The 10,426-nt window shown below is 41.2% G+C and overlaps 1 non-coding gene across 1 annotated transcript; it reads left to right on the top strand.

Moving 5' to 3' along the window:
* Positions 1 to 5,188: 5,188 nt before the first annotated feature.
* LOC141709651 (small nucleolar RNA R71) lies at positions 5,189 to 5,295 on the top strand. The gene has a single exon (XR_012570216.1). It is a non-coding gene; the product is annotated as a small nucleolar RNA R71 (small nucleolar RNA).
* The last annotated feature ends 5,131 nt before the right edge of the window (positions 5,296 to 10,426 follow it).

Raw genomic sequence — 10,426 nt, 5'->3', positions numbered from 1 at the left:
AGAGAGTTCGTAAGTTGAAAGTATAATATATGTGTATGGAGATGTTGTGTCTATATATAGGGTAGGATTAAGGTTAGAATTAGATTAGGAGTGGGGTTGTGGCTAATTTATAGGAAGAAAATCATGGGTAATGGGGTTTGTAGTGTTGTGGTTGTGTTGTTGTGTTTTTTTGTTTTTTTTTATTATAAGCTGAAAAACCGAATTTTCAAAACTCAGGTCTGCAGGAGGTCGCCTGTAACCAGCAGGCGGGTGCCTGCCAGCAAGCGGCCGCCTGGAACCTGCAGGCGGGCGCCTGCAAGGTCCCTGGAAAAAATATTTTTTTTCGGCCAGTTTTTTCTGATTTTTTTTAGGTTTTTGGATAGAGTACTAAATTCTAAGGGTTCCTGTGGTCTCATATCTTGGGTTGCCTCTCAAGAAGCACTTCTTTTACATCATTAGCTTGACGAAGAGTAGTTCGATCAAGTTGACAATAAAGTGGCACTAACCACTTCTCAGTTTGTCGTATCCCTATAATAGTGCTTCAATCTCTGACCATTTACTTTGAATGCTTGGCCCGGATCATTCTCAAAAATTTCCACCGCTCCATATGGAAACACAGTTTTGATGATGAATGGTCCAGACCACCTTGATTTCAACTTTCCAGGAAAAAGTCGGAGACGAGAGTTGAATAGAAGAACGTGTTGCCCCGGCATAAATGACTTAGGAGATAGCTTCCTGTCGTGCCACCTTTTTACATTTTCCTTGTACATCTTGTTATTTTCGTACGCTTGAAGTCGAAATTCATCAAGTTCATTTAACTGAAGCATTCGCTTCTTCCCAGCTGCATGTAGATCAAGGTTTAACTTCTTCAATGCCCAATAAGCCTTATGCTCAAGCTCCGCAGGTAAATGACATCCCTTACCATAGATAAGTTGAAACGGGGACATCCCAAGTGGAGTCTTGTATGTTGTTCTATAAGCCCAAACAGCTTCATCGAGCTTTAAAGACCAATCTTTCCTACAAGGACAAACAACTTTCTCTAGAATGCGCTTGATCTCTTTATTAGACACTTCAGCTTGACCATTAGTTGCGGATGATAGGAAGTAGTAATGCGATGATTCACATTGTAGCGTTGCATCATAGAAGTGAACTTACGATTGCAAAAATGCAACCCCTCGTCACTTATGATAACTCGTGGCGTTCCAAACCTTGTGAATATCTGCTTATGAAGAAAACTCAACACTACCTTCGCATCATTCGTTGGTAGAGCCTTGACTTCTACCCATTTCGAGACATAATCAACTGCCAGCAAGATGTACTGATTATTGTAGGATGAGATAAATGGTTCCATGAAATTGATTCCCCGAACATCGAAGACCTCAACTTCAAGCATCACATTTAAAGGCATCTCATCCTTTCTAGTAAGATTCCCAAATCTTTGGCAATGATCACACCTTAAAACGAACTGATGTGCATCTTTAAACAACATGGGCCAGAAAAAACCTGCTTAAATAATATGAGCTGCTATCTTTTCACCACCATAATGTCCACCATAAACTGTGGAAGGATAATCTCGTAATATCCCCTCTGTCTCACAGAATGGGATACATCTCCTGATGATCTGGTCAGCTCCTTGTCTAAACAAATATGGTTCATCCAACATGTACCACTTCACCTCATGCAGAAACTTCTTCTTTTGAGCCGCATTCATATTAGGAGGCATTATATTGCTGATAAGACAGTTCACAATGTCTGCGAACCATGGCTCTTCCTCTTGAACTGCGAATAACTGCTCATCCGGAAAAGATTCATTGATCAATGTCCTATCATGTGCAGTAGAATCGGGATTCTCCAATCTAGAGAGATGGTCGCTACTTGATTTTCAGTACCTTTTCGATCCTTGATCTCCAACTCAAATTCGTGTAGCAATAGCACCCAACGAATTAGTCTAGGCTTCGAATCCTTCTTTAGACCAGATAGCGAATGGCAGTATGATCAGTGAACACTGTCACCTTTGTCCCAAGTAGATAAGATCGAAATTTTTCGAAACCAAAAACTATATCCAAGAGCTCCTTCTCAGTAGTGGTGTAGTTCATTTGAGCTCTATTTAGCGTCTTACTAGCATAGTATACCACATGAAAGATATTATTCTTACGCTGCCCAAGAACTGCTCCCACTGCATAATCACTTACATCACACATCATCTCAAAAGGTTCTTTCCAATCAGGTGTCGTAATAACTGGTGCAGTTATTAAACTCTTCTTGAGAGTCTCGAATGCTGCCAAGCATTCATCATCAAATTTGAAAGACACATCTTTCTCGAGCAAGTTGCACAACGGCTTAGATATCTTAGAGAAGTCCTTGATGAAACGCCGATAAAAACCCGCATGACCAAGAAAACTACGGATTCCCTTAACAGAAATGGGTGGCGGAAGATTTTCAATGACTCCCACCTTGGCTTTATCCACCTCAAGGCCCTTGCTAGAGACCTTATGCCCAAGAATGATGCCTTGTTGCACCATAAAGTGATATTTTTCCCAATTTAGCACTAGATTGATTTCCACACACCTTTTTCGCACCAAACGGAGATTATTCAAACATTCATCAAATGAATGTCCAAAGATGGAGAAGTCGTCCATGAAAACTTCGACATTTTTCCAATCATATCAGAGAATATGGCCATCATGCATCTCTAAAAAGTGGAAGGTGCACCACATAAGCCAAAAGAAACTCTGCGAAAAGCAAACATGCCCAATGGACAAGTGAAAGTAGTCTTTTCTTGATCTTTCGGTGCAATGCAAATCTGATTGTAGCCCGAATAGCCATCCAGAAGATACTAATACTCATGACCAGCCAACCTGTCAAGCATCTGATCAACAAATGGAAGAGGGAAGTGATCCTTCCTCGTGGCTTTATTCAACTTCCTATAGTCCATGCATACCCTCCATCCTGTGACTGTTCGAGTGGGGATGAGCTCGTTCTTCTCATTTGCTACCACAGTAATACCTCTTTTCTTAGGTACACATTGCACGGGACTCACCCAAGAACTGTTAGAAATAGGATATATAATTCCTGCATCCAGCCACTTTAGAATTTCTTTCTTCACCACTTCTTTCATGATTGGATTAAGTCTTCATTGTTGCTCAACAGTCAGCTTGCTACCTTTCTCTAGCAGAATTTTATGCATGCAGTATGAAGGGCTGATCCCTTTTATATCTGCTATAGTCCATCCAATGGCCTATTTGAATTCTCTCAAGATCCTCCAGAGCTTGTCCTCATCACTACCTGAAAGGTCAGAGGCAGTAATAACAGGAAAAGTAGATGCATCACTTAAAAAAGCATACCTCAAGTGTTCAGGCAATGGTTTAAGCTCCAAAGTAGGTGTTTCCTTAATAGATGGTTTGAGCTTTCCCTCAGCATTCTTGAGATCAGTATTACCAAGAGATTCAAATGGCATGTCTAGCTTTCGATTCCAAGGAGAAAATTTTAGATATTGTAACTGCTTATTGCCTTCCTCATTATCACTGTCAAATTCCCCCAATAAGGCTTTTTCTAAGGCATCAGACCTTAGCACATGATCAAGTTCTGAAGTAATTGCAGAATCAATCAAATTCACCTTCAAGCACTCCTCATCTTCTGTAGGGAATTTCATCACATTGAATACATTAAATGTTACATCCTGATCTTGCACCCTCATAGTAAGTTCACCTTTTTGCACATCTATCAAGGTACGGCCTATAGCCAAGAAAGGTCTTCCCAAGATTATGGGAATCTTCTTATCTTCCTCGAAATCTAGAATGACAAAGTCTGCAGAAAAGATGAGCTTGTCCACCTTTACTAACACGTCATCCATGATATCTCGTGGGTATGTAATAGAATGATCAGCCAATTGTAGATACATGTAGGTGGGCTTCGGATCAAGCAAATTCAGCTTTTTGAAGATAGACAACGGCATCAGATTGATGCTTGCTCCCAAATTGCAAAGGCACTTGTCGAATGACAACTTGACAATGGTGCAAGGAATGGTGAAGCTACCTAGTTCCTTAAGCTTTGGAGGTAACTTTTGTTGCAGCACAGCACTGCACTCTTCCGTTAGAGCAATGGTATCAAGATCATCCAATTTCACCTTCCTTGAAAAAATACCTTTCATAAATTTCACATAACTAGGCATTTGCTCCAAAGCCTCAGTGAAAGGTATGTTGATGTGAAGTTTCTTGAACACCTCTAGAAACTTACCGAATTGCTTATTCAGCTTTTGTTTTTGCAATCGCTTAGGAAAAGGTGGTGGAGGATAGAGTTGTTTCTCCCCTGTATTACCCTCAAGCAGAGTGTGTTCAACAGTAGTCTTCCTCGGTTCCCCCTCTTTCTCCTTTTACTTTCCTTCTTTATCTACAACTTCAGCTTCTCCATCCTTTGCTTTTTCAGCTTCAGCAACTTTTCCAGACCGTAAAGTGACAGCTTTGACTTGCTCCTTAGCTTCCTTCCTTCCTGGCACTTCAATATCGCTGGGAAGTGTGTCAGGTTGATGATTGAGCAAGCCATTAGCTATTTGACCGATTTGATTCTCCAAGGTCTTGATAGAAATAGCCTGACTTTTGCACAACAGCTTTAGCTCCTCGAAATCAGCACTAGAAGGTGGAGCAGTACCTCCTTGTTGAGGATATGATTGCCTTTGAGTATACCGCTGAGGTTGCTGGAATCCAGGTGGATTAAATTGTTTACTTACAGCTTGCTGATATGGTTGCTGAACAACATTCTGATTGTTGCTCCAGCTGAAATTGGGATGAATTCTGTTATTAGGATGATAATTAGCTGACACAAGCTGCTGCGGTCGCTGATAATTGTTCACATACTGAACAGATTCATTAAGAAGAGAACACTGATCCTTAGCATGAGAGCATGCACAAAGCTCACAGACAATAGCTATTTGATTGACTCCATAGTTGGCTAAAGAATCAACCTTCATAGACAGCGCTTGGAGCTGCGCTGCGATAGTTGTAGCTGCATCAACTTCCAGAATACCTGCTACCTTCCCAGGCATCATCCTTTGAGTTGGATTTTGATACACGTTTGCAGCCATAGTTTCAATGAGATTATAGGCCTCAGTATAGCTTTTGTCCCCACAAGGCGCTTCCAGAAGCTGCATCGAGCATGAGCTGAGATTGGGCCCCTAAACCATTGTAGAACCCAGTGATCCATCCAGTTAGGCATTCCATGATGTGGACACTTTCTCAACATCTCCTTATAGCGCTCCCAAGCTTCGCACATAGATTCTGTTGGTTGTTGTGCAAACTGAGTAAGAGCACTCCTCATAGCTGCAGTCTTGGCCATTGGATAGAACTTCACCAGAAACTTTTGCGCAAGATCTTCCCAAGTCGTGATGGACCCAGCTGGTAAAGAATGTAACCAATTCTTAGCTTTATCCCTCAGAGAGAATAGGAAAAGCCTCATCTTGATAGCCTCATCAGTAACACCATTATATTTGAAAGTACTGCATATCTAAAAAAAATCTTGATATGCATGTTGGGATCTTCAGTTGCAGCACCTCCGAAAGAAACAGAATTTTGCACCATCTGAATAGTGCCCGACTTGATTTCGAAAGTATTGGCCTGAATAGTCGAATGAATGATGCTTGACTAAATGTCATCAATTTTAGGCCGATAAAAGTCCATAAGAGTTGGATCTGCTGGAACTATACGATCACCCATTATTACAGGTTCTTTATTTTCACTCTCTTTATCCGAATCTTCAAAATCTATCTTCTCCGGAATGTCAAGAACTGAATCTGTCTCCTCAGCCGTATCTAGAGTCCTCTTGTGAGTGCGAGAACGTGTTTGCATAAACGCTCGCTAGAGTACCTGAAATACAACCGAAAATAGTAAGTAACAAGTCTTAATCAATGAGTCCTAATGACCACTGATGGCATGTACATAAACTAAACAAATTAACACCAAGTCCCCGGCAGCGGCGCCAAAAACTTGTTAGGCACAAAGCATGCGCTAATAATTCACGCAAGTATACGCGTTCGCAAGTAATATAGAATTATTTCTAGTTCGTTCCCACAGAGACTCTGATTAAATATATTTAATTAACACTTACTCACCAATGCATGATTACTCTTCAATGTCAAGACAATAACACTTAAGGTTGATTAACTAATTATTAACTATGAGAATTAAACACTTAAATTAACACTTCAATTAACAATATTAAACACACATGAGATCATAACTTCATTACTACTTCATTCAATAGTCATTGTTATTACCCTTAGCATGTAACGGTGATGATATTAATCGAACAACATGAAACTGATAAAAGCTAACTTTCGTTGCACAGGTACCATTCTACCAAGCATCCACAATTAAGATAGAAGTTGAATAGGCATCAATTATGTTGAGACCCTATATGTCTACAAAATATGACAATATAACGATTTAAGCGCAAGTTATTCATTATGATTACATAGGGCAAGTAAAACGGTTAGAGTTACCCACTAATCATGCATACAATACATGAACCTATGCTAGCATAGCAAGTTCTAAATCTCAAGATTCATTGTCGCTTCACAAGAGATTAACACGCTATCTTATATGTTCGTGACGCATATAAGACGAATAAGCACAGCCTATGCTAGATATCATACAATCATCACATACCAAGTTATTAAATAATTAACTAAAGAAATTCATAGTAAATCCGCTACGACCCCATGATCACGATTAGCCCATGATAGAACCCATCGTCACCATGGGTTCATTTGAAAACATGATAATAACACAACGATATAAACTAAAAAATACTTAATAAAAACAGAGTACGTCACAAGAGTATTAAGGTTCAAAGAGTAAAGAAAACTAGCATCCAATGTTACAACGAATTAAAAGAATCACAAGATAAACGTATGCTTCCTCTTCTTCTTTGTTTCCTGCTAAACGGTCTTCTTAATCTTCGCTCCTTGTTACTTGATCCTTGCTTGTTACTTGTTGTAAAAATGTCTCCCAAGATTACTTATATAAGAGTCCACAAGAAACAGCAGTTGTAGAAGCCCAATAGAACTCAAATTACAAAATCCAGAATCTGAAAATCCGACCCCAGGCGGCTGCCTCCAATCCCACACGGGCGCCTGCTCTCCAGGCGGTCGCCTGCAGTCTCCAGGCGGGCGCCTGCACACCTTTTGAAAAATTCCACTTCTTGCTTCTGATTTTACCGATTTCTTCGCACAACTCCCCGCAATTGGTTCCAAGTACTTCCCTAAGCTTCTTATGATGAAATCCCCCTAATTACACAAGTTACTAGAAAAACGCATCAAATACATAAAATACTTGATTTCAAGACACCAATTCAAGCCATTACAAGACGTTCTAAGTGGTATAAAATTCCATTTATCACATTTCAACACCCTTCTCGACGATTCTGGTTTGTGAAGGACTTGTCGCAAAGGATATGTTGTACGGACTTCAATTCTATACGCTTGGAAATACGAGTGCAGCTTCCTTGATGCGAGGATTAAGGCATAAACAAACTTTTCCATGCTACTATAGCGAGTCTCAGCATCATGCAGCCGCTTACTCATATAATACACTGGTAATTGCTGCGCATCCTCTTCTCTCACCAATACTGCGCTGATTGAATACTCCAAAACCGCAAGGTATAGAATTAGAGACTCTCCATCCAATGGTTTTGACAACATGGGAGGGGTCCCCAGTTGCTCCTGGATCCTCCTGAAAGCTTCCTCACATTCTGGTGTCCACACAAAGTCTTTCCCTGCCACATTAATTGCCTTAAAGAATTCCTTGCATCTGTCGGATGATTTAGAGATAAATCGATTCAACGCAGTGATTCTTCCGAATAAGCTTTGCACTTGCTTTACACTTGTGGGAGACTTCATGTCTATTAGTGCCTTGGTCTTGGCAGGATTAGCTTCAATCCCCCTATGATTGACAATGAATCCAAGAAATTTGCCTGATTCAATACCGAATACACACTTCTGCGGGTTCAACTTCATGCAGAACCTCCTTAGGATGTTGAACATTTCCATCAGGTGCTTGATATGATCATTCGCCTTCTTCGATTTAACCAACATGTCATCTACATATACCTCCATGGTCCTTCCAACCTGAATTTTGAACATCATGTTCACCAACCGTTGGTAAGTCACGCCCGCGTTGATCAATCCACATGGCATCCCTATATAACAATATAACCCTTTATCGGTGATGAAGGATGTATGCTCCTAATCTTGACTGTACATTGGAATTTTATTATAACCTAAGTATGCATCCATGATACTTAACAAGGCATGCCCCGCTATTGCATCGACCAACTGATCAATTCGTAGGAGTGGAAAACTATTCTTCAGGCAAGCTTTGTTAAGATCTGTAAAATATACACACGTCCTCCACTTCCCATTCGGTTTTTTCACAAGCACCGTATTTGCAAGCACATCGGGGTAGAAATATTCCTTAATTAGCCCAACCTCCAACAGTCGACCTACCTCCTCCTTTAATGTTATCGCCCTCTCTCCGCTCACCGGACGACGCTTTTGTCGTATGCCCGTGCAGTTAGGGAAGTTGTTCAAACGATGGCACATTACTCCCGGGTCGATCCCAACCATATCTGAATGACTCCAAGCAAAGACGTCGAGATTTTTAATCAAAAAATGGGTGAGCCTTTCTCTCATCTCATAACTTAACTGAGATCCAACTTTCAAAATCTTGCTTGGATCATCTTTATCTATTGGAACAGATATCGTGTCCTCAGCTGGCCCTGTTTTCTCAGCAGGCATAGGGATCCTAGGATCCAGATCGAAATCAAAGTCTCGGGGGTCTTCCACTTCCATTCTTGCACTTGAGGGCGCGTCCTTACAAATAGGAGCATCAACCTCAGGACAAGGCATAGTTTCATGCATTGCAAGTGTGGAGGAAGCGTCCTCAGTTAATGAAGTATTATTCTTTGACATTGCAAATATGGAGGGCGTGTCCTTCCTTTGAGGAGCATCTACCTTGGGGTTACTTTTCAGGATTTTAAAGGTCTCACTCCTTCCTTTCAACTTCTCTCCATTAATTTCCCTCTACACAATATCTCCTTCATGATTCACCATGACTTCCGCCACACTGCGAATCCTCGAAACATTCCCCAGTATCAAAGCAGGAGTGTTGGTCATACGAGTTTCTTCTTCCTCCGAATCCTCCCCAAAATAATGGCGTGAACCTCTCCATTTGGTTTCACCTGAATGTTCGTCGCATCTTCATGGGGAAGACTGTTTCCTTCATAGCTTCTCCTGTGGAATTCCTTAATAGCCTTGTGATAGCAGTCATGTGATTCGTATTGTGACCCTCTCAGGCTGCCCACTCTGTTAGGCGTCGGAAACTTTATCATCAAGTGATGTATCGATATTATCACCCTGAATGCTCGCAACCAAGGTCTACCCACCAGCACATTATGCACGGACTCCTGATCCAGCACTTTGAAGTCGATCATTTGAGTAACAGACAGAGCTCCTTCCCCAAATGTGACAGGAAGTCTAATCGAACCCATAACCCTTCCCGTTTCTCCATTAAAACCATAGACGTGTGCATCTTCAAAATTCATGTCATTTATACTTGTTGTTATACAAAATGTTTGCAGAACTTCCGTTGTCCAAGAAGACCCGATGCACGTTCATCATCCCAATGAGCATAGTTATTACCAACGCGTCGTTATGAGGATGATGTACCCACCTTGACTCTCTTTCCCTGAACGTAATATCAGCTGACTCCCCTTTGAATATTTTCGGAGGTCTATCCTCCAAGCTATGAATGTTGGTGAGTGGTAGATGTCGTGCCTCTCTAGCATTTTTCTCCAATGCCCGATTACTATCACCAATAAATGGATGTCCTCCGAAAATTTCCCTAATAATCCCAGCTCGTTGGAACTTAACCTCGGCTGGCTTCTCATCAACGTCTGCTTGTGGGGGATGCCTTTCATCTTTCCCATTATCATCGTTTCCTCTGCGTCGCTTCACCTTGTCAATCTACTCTCCCAGATACCCAGCCTTGACCAATTCTTCAATCTCATCCTTTAGGTGAGGACATTCATGGGTATTGTGACCGGTAGACTCATGGTACTTGAAATATTTTTTCTTGTCTCTACTCTACCATAAGGTCAGGCGGTCTGGTTTCTTGAATATTCCTATGTCCTTGTTTAATTCAAAGATGTGATCAATAGGTGCCGCCAGGGGAGTATAATTGCTCACCCTCTTTTCATAATTCGATGGTGGACTTCACTCTCTCCTCACGTTCATGACATTCACCCTATTAGGACTCTGAGCATTCCGCCGATACTCTGGAATCGCAGACCTATCTCTCCTCTTAGTTCGCCCTTTGAGTTGTTGGTATTATTATTATTTTAGGTCTCAGCAAGCGATTGCTCAATTTCCTTGAAGAACTCAGCCTACGCAAGTACA

The sequence above is a fragment of the Apium graveolens genome, chromosome 2 (genome assembly GCF_009905375.1).
Source record: "Apium graveolens cultivar Ventura chromosome 2, ASM990537v1, whole genome shotgun sequence".
Classification (NCBI taxonomy): Eukaryota; Viridiplantae; Streptophyta; class Magnoliopsida; order Apiales; family Apiaceae; genus Apium; species Apium graveolens.
The sequence above is the reverse complement of the archived record's forward strand: the minus strand, read 5'-3'. Positions and strand labels throughout refer to the sequence as shown.